This window comes from Canis lupus, unplaced genomic scaffold, assembly GCF_048164855.1.
Source record: "Canis lupus baileyi unplaced genomic scaffold, mCanLup2.hap1 Scaffold_266, whole genome shotgun sequence".
Taxonomy (NCBI): Eukaryota; Metazoa; Chordata; class Mammalia; order Carnivora; family Canidae; genus Canis; species Canis lupus.
In genome coordinates, this window is record NW_027326507.1 from 2,143 (window position 1) to 11,691 (window position 9,549).

At 41.1% G+C, this 9,549-nt stretch overlaps 1 long non-coding RNA gene across 3 annotated transcripts; it reads left to right on the top strand.

Moving 5' to 3' along the window:
• The first annotated feature begins 3,518 nt into the window (after positions 1-3,518).
• Positions 3,519-5,916, top strand: LOC140629801 (uncharacterized). Of its 3 annotated transcripts, none has more exons than XR_012027624.1 (3): positions 4,059-4,649; positions 5,066-5,214; positions 5,702-5,916. It is a non-coding gene; the product is annotated as an uncharacterized lncRNA (long non-coding RNA). The 3 variants fall into 3 exon arrangements; XR_012027625.1 differs by having other exon boundaries at positions 4,059-4,513; XR_012027623.1 differs by having other exon boundaries at positions 3,519-5,214.
• Positions 5,917-9,549: the final 3,633 nt, after the last annotated feature.

Below are 9,549 nucleotides of genomic sequence, written 5' to 3' on the forward strand. Positions count from 1 at the left end.
GTGGTAAGTCACTAAATCTCATTAGCATAATTACAACAAAAGTTTATTTCTTGCTCGTGACAAGTCAGTGGCTGGTTCAGGTGACTATTTGAAGCAGCTATTCTAAGCCTTCCAATATGCTTCCTCCATCTAAGCACATGCTTCCATCAGGGAAGAGTGGACCAGTGAATCAAACAGCAACAGTTAAAAGATTCTACATGCATCACTTTTGCTTCATATTTTTATTGGCCATAGCAAGTCACATTGTCATGCCTAATTTCAATGAAGAGGAGAAATGTGACTCTTGGTAATCCTAGTGGTAAAGGAGAAACATATGTGACTACCACAGTATTAAGTATATAAAAAACAAGAGAATAAATAAGTATTTTTAAAAAGATAATAAAACAAAATAAACATAAGTTTTCAAGTATATCATTGTTTAAATTTATAATAAAATATGTATTTAAAAAATTGGGTCAACTTAAAGTTATTTAATAACAATTATTAAAATTTAGTATTTAGATAAGAGGAAAGGCATTTAGGTCATTTATGAATGACTGATGTTTAATAGATATGGAGATGTTAAGTCTACTTGAGGACAAGGGTGATGGTTTTTATATTGCTATTCTTGGTTATTTAGGCACATACAAGATGCTCAGTAAAACTTCGTTGAAGTTAATAATGTTCATTGTTTTAAATTATTCTTCTCCATTTGGTTGACTGTCTTAAAATATAGTCCATTATAATTTTGCTCAGAAGCAAGGCCAATTTTCATTGTTTTTATCTACATTAAAATTTTACATTTAATTATAGTTTAAATTTGGACCACAAATGCTTGAATCACTAGTGGTCTCTTTCTCCTAGTTTGTCTCGGGTATGTTCCTAAACCATGGGTATGTCCAGTAGGACAAAAGACTACTACTTTACTGTTGGAGTTTGTGATCTACCATCTTGTCTTCTAAAAACAACAACAACAACAACAACAACAACAACAACATTTACCTTTAATATCTGTTTGGCAACTGCTGTGTTGAAGAGATTTCACAAATTTGAATAAAGAGGGCAACAAATACCGAGTGGCAGTTTTGTTTGTTTTAATTTATTCATGATCATGAATGTAAGAATAGTATACTTGCTTTCAAAGATAGCATATGATGATGATGGTGATGATGATGGTGATGATGATGATGATGATGATGCCTCTCTCTCTATTGTTCTTTCCTTTTGCTTTTGACTAAGTCTTTGTCATTTAAAAAATAAATCAGCCAAAGAGAGGACCCAGTTATTCTTTGACTGGATAGATCAAGAGCAAACCAGAAGAGAATCTCTGTCTCTACCCAACTGAACCTCGTTTCGGTACCGTCACTTCTCTATTTATGGATGGTATGTCTGAGATGTTGTCTCTATCCTAGAAACCAAGAACTTGTCTTAAATCAGTGCCTCTCCAGTCTGTGCCATGAATCCCGTGAATCTGTAAGAGTCCATGCCCTTTGATGAGTTTGCTGCTCTTGGATTTGTACAAAATTTGTTTGTTACTTGGCAAATGGGACACAGCTGGCTTCTGATTTAGAGAGTGTTTTAAATTAGTTACCTCCTACCTTAACTTGATCATTTAAATGGAAAGCACTATGGCTCCAACAGAGTAGACATGATATAAAAACCATTTCCGACACGAGTATCTTGCCTCCTCAGTTGTGATGGCTACTGGTATCTCTGAAGGAAAATAAATAATAAACAAACAAACAAATAATAATAAATAAATAAATAAATAAATAAATAAATAAATAAAACACAGGTTCTGCGATTCTCACAAGTGGTAAACTGTCTTTGCATTATTTAAGAAAAGCTTTAAGTGTTCGATGAATGTGCTTAGACTAATGACAGTTGATGCCAAGAATATAGCAATAATCCAATACCATTTTGTAAAGTGGCAATTTGTGTAGAAATTGCAGAAAGCATCAACACATGCTGGGAACTTTACATATAAGTGAGCTATAGCGTGGGTGAAGGAGTTATTTATTTGGTCTTTCATTTGTAAATAAGACACTAATCTTTTCCTTCCAAGGAGTAGCTAGGCCAGTTATTAGTAAAAGAATATTGATAGCCTTTGCTCATCATGGCAAAATTGAGGATCCTGACCTTAAAAGTCTTAGTATTTGGAGGAGCCTTAATAAGTCATTTAGGAGAACAGCATTCCATAGTTGAAGATGGCTAGATCTATAATCAAAATATTTGGGTAGAGTCCAGGCTATACTATTACCTGTCAGCAATTTAGCTTTCCTCATCAAGGCTTATATGATCTGGTCTAGGGAACCTCTCTAGTCTTGTTTGATAGTCTTTACTTCTTACTTGCTCCATTTCAGTCCCTATGCCATTTCTCACACATTTCAAAAGAAGTGTTCTTGCTGCCAGGCCTTCTGTTCTTCCTGTTCTTTCTGCCTGGGATGATCTTCCCCCAGAGACAAGCTGACATTTATTGGGCAGATCCAGTATGTTCCAAGGGGTTATAAATGCTTTGCATGTTTGTTGTGGTGAATTTTCATGATAACCGTATGAAGTGTGTAGTGACACTGGATGGATGAGAAAGGAGGCAGAGTGATCTGGCAAAGGCAGGATTGGAACGAAGGCCTTGGCTCTCACAAGAAGTGCTCTCATAGTACACAACACCCAGGGTGTGGTTCCCACTCTTCCTTTAACCTCAGAGCTCTTTCTTGGTGAGCATTTCCTGACTATCTTATTTAAAGTGGAATTCCTGTGACTCTTTCTGTTTACTTAGCTTTATATTTATGAACAGTACTACATATTACCTGATTGATAATGCCTGTTTACTTGCTTACTTCTTTGCTTATCTCCCTCACTAGAATATATATTCTATGAGGGATGGACATTGTTCTGATCCGTGTTACCACTCTATCCCCTGCATCCAGAAGTGTACTGAAATGTACTGAGAGAGGATACGAATTGAGTTAGAATTTTTATCGGGTTTAAGGTATCTTACTCTTCAAACACTTGCAGAGCACCATTTTGTGTCAGATTCCATGACAGTTTGTGGAAATAGGAACGTGAATGAGAATGATGGGGACTCCTACTTTTCTGCTTTTCCTGATGCTTTTCCGGCATCCTAGAAGAAACAAACATGCAATTAACAGACAGTTGCCCAGGATAAGCATCCTTTTAGGGCAAATATAAGGTGCAGCAGGGAAAGGAGGCTTTAGGGAAAGCTATTCCGAGGGGTGATATCCGTGTTGAGAGCTGAAGGATGGGCTGAATGGGGATGCAAGACCATTTGGGGCAGAGCAGATGACAGAAGTCCCTGAGAGGGCACATTCCAGTTTATTATTTTTTTAAAGATTTTATTTATAGAGACAGAGAGAGAGGGGCAGAGAGACACAGGCAGAGGGAGAAGCAGGCTCCATGCAGGGAGCCCGGCGTGAGACTCGATCCCGGAACTCCAGATTCAGGCCCTGGGCTGAAGGCAGGTGCCAAACCGCTGAGCCACCCAGGGATCCTCCGCACATTCCACTTTAAAAGCAGTTCACTGTGACTCAGATATAGACTACGAGGGCCAGAGTTTACTGTCTGAGGCTGGAGAATAAAGTTGGGTTTTCAAGGGTCTTGAAAACTATTCCAAGAAGCCAAGACTTTATTGTCTGAGCATTGAGATGCCACTGAATGATTTTTAAATCAATGTAGTTTTGATTTAGTATCTGATTCCGTTTACCACCTTCAGCCACATAAGTTGGCAGCATTTCCACTTTCTGGATGGGACGAATAAGGCCCAGAAGAACACATTTCAATGTTGGTGGAATTGATTTAATTCTCTTAATGACAGTGATATCAGGGCTTCTAACTCCTACCTTCCCACCCTCTCTCCTTCCTTCTTTCTGGTTGTTATTCTTGTCAAACATAAAGCTATTTATCCACCATCCTTAACTTTTTCCAAGGAATATCCATGCACTCACACAGCTTCTAATAACCAGACCCCTGAGTGAAAGCCAGTGACCTCACGGGCGGCAGGGCTTGTTTGTGGCTGGATACCATATTGTGCACCGGGCTGGAATTCTCTGTTCTTCCTCACTAGGAAGCTGGATTTGTACCAGGAACCTCTTATCTGAAAAGGCAGCTCTAGGCTGGGGAGAACAGAGCTGGTTTGACGAAGTGGAGAGGCGCTCAATGTTGGTCTGGCCACGCTTTGGGCATGCGTGAGCGCTCACAGCAAAACACAGCTGGCATGTCTAATTTTAGCCTTGACTGCCTTGAAAAGGGACCCTTAAAGGAAATATATTTTCGCTGAAACCATTTGTATTATAATGTAACAGCCGACAGACATGTCAGAATATTACTTATTATTGGTGGGGAAAAACTCTGTCAGGTAATTGTGCTTTTTTTTGTGATGACATCGGGAAAGTGATTAAAGCATCCCTGAATCAAAATCATCATAGATAGACAGTGAGAGAACCAGAGCTTTTATTTATGAAGACGCCTGTAAACCTAATGGGATACCTCCTTTGATGCTTACAAAACGGATGTAAGGGTAAGAATGATCATTTCGGCTATGGCAAGTGGGTCCTTGTGATCTGACGATGCAGGGCTTGCTAATAGTAGTCCTGGCATAGACTCTCAAATTTCTTCAATGCTTAGCATCCTCCGTGTCGTCCGAGAAGTAAAAGGTTAGTTTCTGGACCGGGTCTTGGATTCATCTGGCTTTCGTATGTTAACAGGTTCTGAAAGCATCTGGGACACACTTGTTCCATTTTAACCAGCACGGGTCGTCCGTCTGCTTTTATTTTTGTCTTTCTCTTCCTTCCTCCCTTCGTCCTCTCTTCCCTCCCGTGGTCTTCTGTGTTTGCTTTAGCAGTGTGGCTTACCTTGCCACTTGGCAAGAAAAAAAAGGCAGCTCTTGTGTGGGGTAGATGGAGGGAAGGATAAGAAATAATCCACCGCCCGAATTTGAGTTCCCTGGGTTCAGTTCCAGCGGCAGCAGCTTTGCTGCAAAAATTGCTTTGCTGTTCGAGATAGCCAGCAGAGGGAATCAGGACTTTGCTTGCAGCAGGGGTTGAAGCAGGCTTTTTTTTTTTTCTTGGAGGAAATACTGCAGCTTTCTGGACTGCATACCCTGCTCCCTGGAGAGGTTCCACCCACCAGCTGGAAGGAGAGGAAGTGAATGAAAGGACAGGAGGAGCCCGAACACCATGTCACTCTGGAAGGGAGACAGCAGCAACCAGGCTGTGCAAGGTTGTTTTGTTTTGTTTTCTTTTCCCCTTTCTCTTTCTTTTTTTTTTTTCTTTTTCATTTTTTTGTTTTCTTTCTTTCTTTCTTTCTTCTTTCTTTTTTTCCCTTTTTCTTTAAGGTGGGGAAAGAGACAAACAGGAGACAGGAAGCTGATCTGCAAGGATTCGGAGTTGTGCTAAAAAGACTTTGATTTTTTTCTTCTCTCCCTCTTTACAAACGCTGGCAATTGACATCACTACAGACAGCCTGGGTAGAGAACAAAGTGCCTCATCCCAAGTGGACCCTGGCAGCTGGGGGAAGGAAGGCAGGATCTGGGAAGGCTGTGTGTGTGTGTGTGTGTGTGCGCGCGTGTGTGTGTGCGTGTGTTGTTCTACCAATACCTTTCCTTTTTTCTTTCTTTCTTTCTTTCTTTCTTTCTTTCTTTCTTTCTTTCTTTCTTTCTATTTTTTTGGTGTGTTTCTTTTTTAAATTCCTGCCGTGTTGGAACTAGTGAGTGGTGGAAGACGAAGGATCTCTGAAGCCTCATCAGTCATCGGGACCATCAGGAATAGTGGTTTAAGAGGACGCTCGGCCTGGGGCACCATACCGTGTCATCGAGTTCCCTGCCTCGGAGATAAAGATTCCAGCTACATGGGTAAACGCCTGGATCAGCCACAAATGTACCCCCAGTACACTTACTACTATCCTCACTGTCTCTAAACCAAGGTATGGCTCGACCCACAATCTGGCAAGCAGTGTGTATCCTGCACTTGGGATGGGAAACAGGCATGTGGATTATTATTTACCTCCCCTTTCCCATCACCTCTTCCTGCTTCTTTGAAATTAGTAACATAGCAATGGAGTTAATGAGGCAGAGGAGAATATGAGAAGAAAGCAAGCCCTGGGATTGTGGTTTTTCTCTTCTAGCAGAGATAATAGTTTCGCTCGTGTTCCTTTGTTGTTATTTGGCAACATAAAGATGTTCCTGATATCCGTAGTAAAGTGCTTTGCAGATGGACAGGGTTGTTAGAAAGGAGATTGTGACAGTGATTATCAGGAACAACAACGATTTCAGAGGCTTTTCTGGTGAGCTGTTCTTTGTGGCTCTGAAAGGGTTTTTCTCACTGGATAGGATGCACCAGGGTGGGGGCAACTCAGACTTTCAATCACAGAGTATAGAATGAAAGAAGGTGTGGGAAGGTATAGTACGACTAACTGACGTCCCGTAGAGTTTGTTTGGGTGTGCTTTTGTTTTTGTGTATTTGCCTTACATATTTTATTTTATATGGAGGGTGATCAAGACTCTAGAGACTGAAGTTTGGAGCCTTACAATAGATGTTCTTTACTTTTCGAAGCTCTGTTTTTCTGTGCTGGCTGCCATCAGGAGGCCTGTGGGTCTTGAAACGGGATGAAATATAACTGATGATAATTGGACACGAATTGGTTAAATACTTTAGTCTTGGGATCCCTGGGTGGCGCAGTGGTTTGGCGCCTGCCTTTGGCCCAGGGCGCAATCCTGGAGACCTGGGATCAAATCCCACGTTGGGCTCCCGGTGCATGGAGCCTGCTTCTCCCTCTGCCTATGTCTCTGCCTCTCTCTCTCTCTCTCTCTGTGTGACTATCATAAATAAATTTTAAAAAAATTAAAAATAAATAAAAAATAAAACTCTCTGTGTGTGTGTGTGTGTGTGTGTGTGTGTATCTGTCTCAACCAGAGCATTAGATGGGAGCTCCAAGTCACATGGTAATGTACTTCTTAAGTTATTGTTGAATAATTACATTACCTTATTTCCTTGTAGCTTTTAGATATGCTTTTATGAGTATTTCTGGCACTCAAGATAAATTTTAATCAGAATTGAAACACATTTTATTAATTAGATAGTATTACAAGTTATAGGATGTGTCTTAAGTTGGGACTTGCCTTTTATTTCATAGTAGAGAGATAGATACTGTTCAGATTTCAAGACATACACAGCTACACAGTGCATCCTGGAAAATGAAGGTCTTGCCTACAGGGAAATAGGTGAAAAAGAAAATATGACCTCCTTAGACTTACTGTGGGCATCAGAGTTATGACAGAAAGATGACTACACAGGATTAGGTCCCATTGGCTTCTATTCTTTTTTTTTTAATTTATTTTTTATTGGTGTTCAATTTACTAACATACAGAATAACCCCCAGTGCCCGTCACCCATTCACTCCCACCCCCCGCCCTCCTCCCCTTCTACCACCCCTAGTTCGTTTCCCAGAGTTAGCAGTCTTTACGTTCTGTCTCCCTTTCTGATATTTCCCACACATTTCTTCTCCCTTCCCTTATATTCCCTTTCACTATTATTTATATTCCCCAAATGAATGAGAACATATAATGTTTGTCCTTCTCTGATTGACTTACTTCACTCAGCATAATACCCTCCAGTTCCATCCACGTTGAAGCAAATGGTGGGTATTTGTCATCTCTAATAGCTGAGGAATATTCCATTGTATACATAGACCACATCTTCTTTATCCATTCATCTTTCGTTGGACACCGAGGCTCCTTCCACAGTTTGGCTATCGTGGCCATTGCTGCTAGAAACATCGGGGTGCAGGTGTCCCGGCGTTTCATTGCATTTGTATCTTTGGGGTAAATCCCCAACAGTGCAATTGCTGGGTCGTAGGGCAGGTATATTTTTAACTGTTTGAGGAACCTCCACACAGGTTTCCAGAGTGGCTGCACCAGTTCACATTCCCACCAACAGTGTAAGAGGGTTCCCTTTTCTCCACATCCTCTCCAACATTTGTTGTTTCCTGCCTTGTTAATTTTCCCCAATCTCACTGGTGTGAGGTGGTCTCTCAAGATAAGAAGCTTTTGCACAGCAAAGGATACAGTCAACAAAACTCAGAGACAACCTACAGAATGGGAGAAGATATTTGCAAATGACATATCAGATAAAGGGCTAGTTTCCAAGATCTATAAAGAACTTATTAAACTCAACACCAAAGAAAGAAACAATCCAATCATGAAATGGGCAAAAGACATGAACAGAAATCTCACAGAGGAAGACATAGACATGGCCAACATGCACATGAGAAAATGCTCTGCATCACTTGCCATCAGGCTTCTATTCTGATGCAGCTCAATCAATGTTTAGCAATGGAATGCCTGCTTTTTAGGCACTGTGTCTAGGCTCAGAGGAACGAACAATGAATATACATAAACTCGGGGATCCCTGGGTGGCGCAGCGGTTTAGCGCCTGCCTTTGGCCCAGGGCGCGATCCCGGAGACCCGGGATCGAGTCCCACGTCGGGCTCTCTGCATGGAGCCTGCTTCTCCCTCTGCCTGTGTCTCTGCATCTCTCTCTCTCTCTCTCTCTCTCTCTCTTGTGTGACTATCATAAATAAATTAAAAAAAAGAAATCAATCTAAAAAAACATAAACTCTAGTCTCATAGGATTTACTCTCTATTTAGGAGAAAGATAGTAAACACCTACATACCATGTCAGGTGGTTATAAGTGCCAAATATGTGGAAAGTAGGGTAATAGGCTACAGAGTGAAGTGAAGGTACTATGTTATGTAAGAGGATCAAGGAAAGCCTCTTTAATAAGGTGGCATATGGGTAAGAAAACTATAAGAAGCAAGGAATTAAGCCCTGAGGCTATCTAGAGAAAGCTTGTTTCAGGCAGCGGGAAGTCAAGTGCAAAGGCTCCCAAGTGTAAGTATCCTGGCTTCCTGGAGAGACAGCAGGGAGGCCAGTGTGAGTGTAACAGAGTGAGGAAGGTGAGCAAGGTAGGAGGGTCACAGTGGGTCTTGAATCCTTTCTTGCCTGCCATACTACCATTACTACTTTGGTCTTATAGATCGTGAAGATGATTATATCTTTCAGAACTGCCTTTTAGAACAGAAATGCCCCCAAGGAGAGCAAGACCTTAAACTCATTATCATTATGATGTTAATTTTTCAGTTAACTTTTTAGAGATTCATGGATAACCAGCACACATTTGATTAAAAAGGAGTGTCTAGCTGGTAAATTAAGGAAGGACAATGTTATCGGGGAAGAGAGCGTGATAATGTAGGTGAGAAGATAACGAAACAAGTTTAATTTATATTGGAGACAATTGCTTCTTGCCTCCCTGAATATAGTTCCTCTTTAAGTCCCCCTTTCTTTTCAGGAGGACTCCACTTCTTGTCCACAGCACATGTTCCATTCTCCAGCCATATGCCGCTGTTTGCTTGGAGCCAATGATCTTTTGCCTAGGCTCAGAGGGAGGTGTGTCTTACGTAGTCTAAACCAATCATTACCCTTCCATCTGCATCAGTGAATGAGTTGGGAAATTGCACGTGACCCGTTTTGTCCAATGAACTGTGAGGAGCAGACTGTT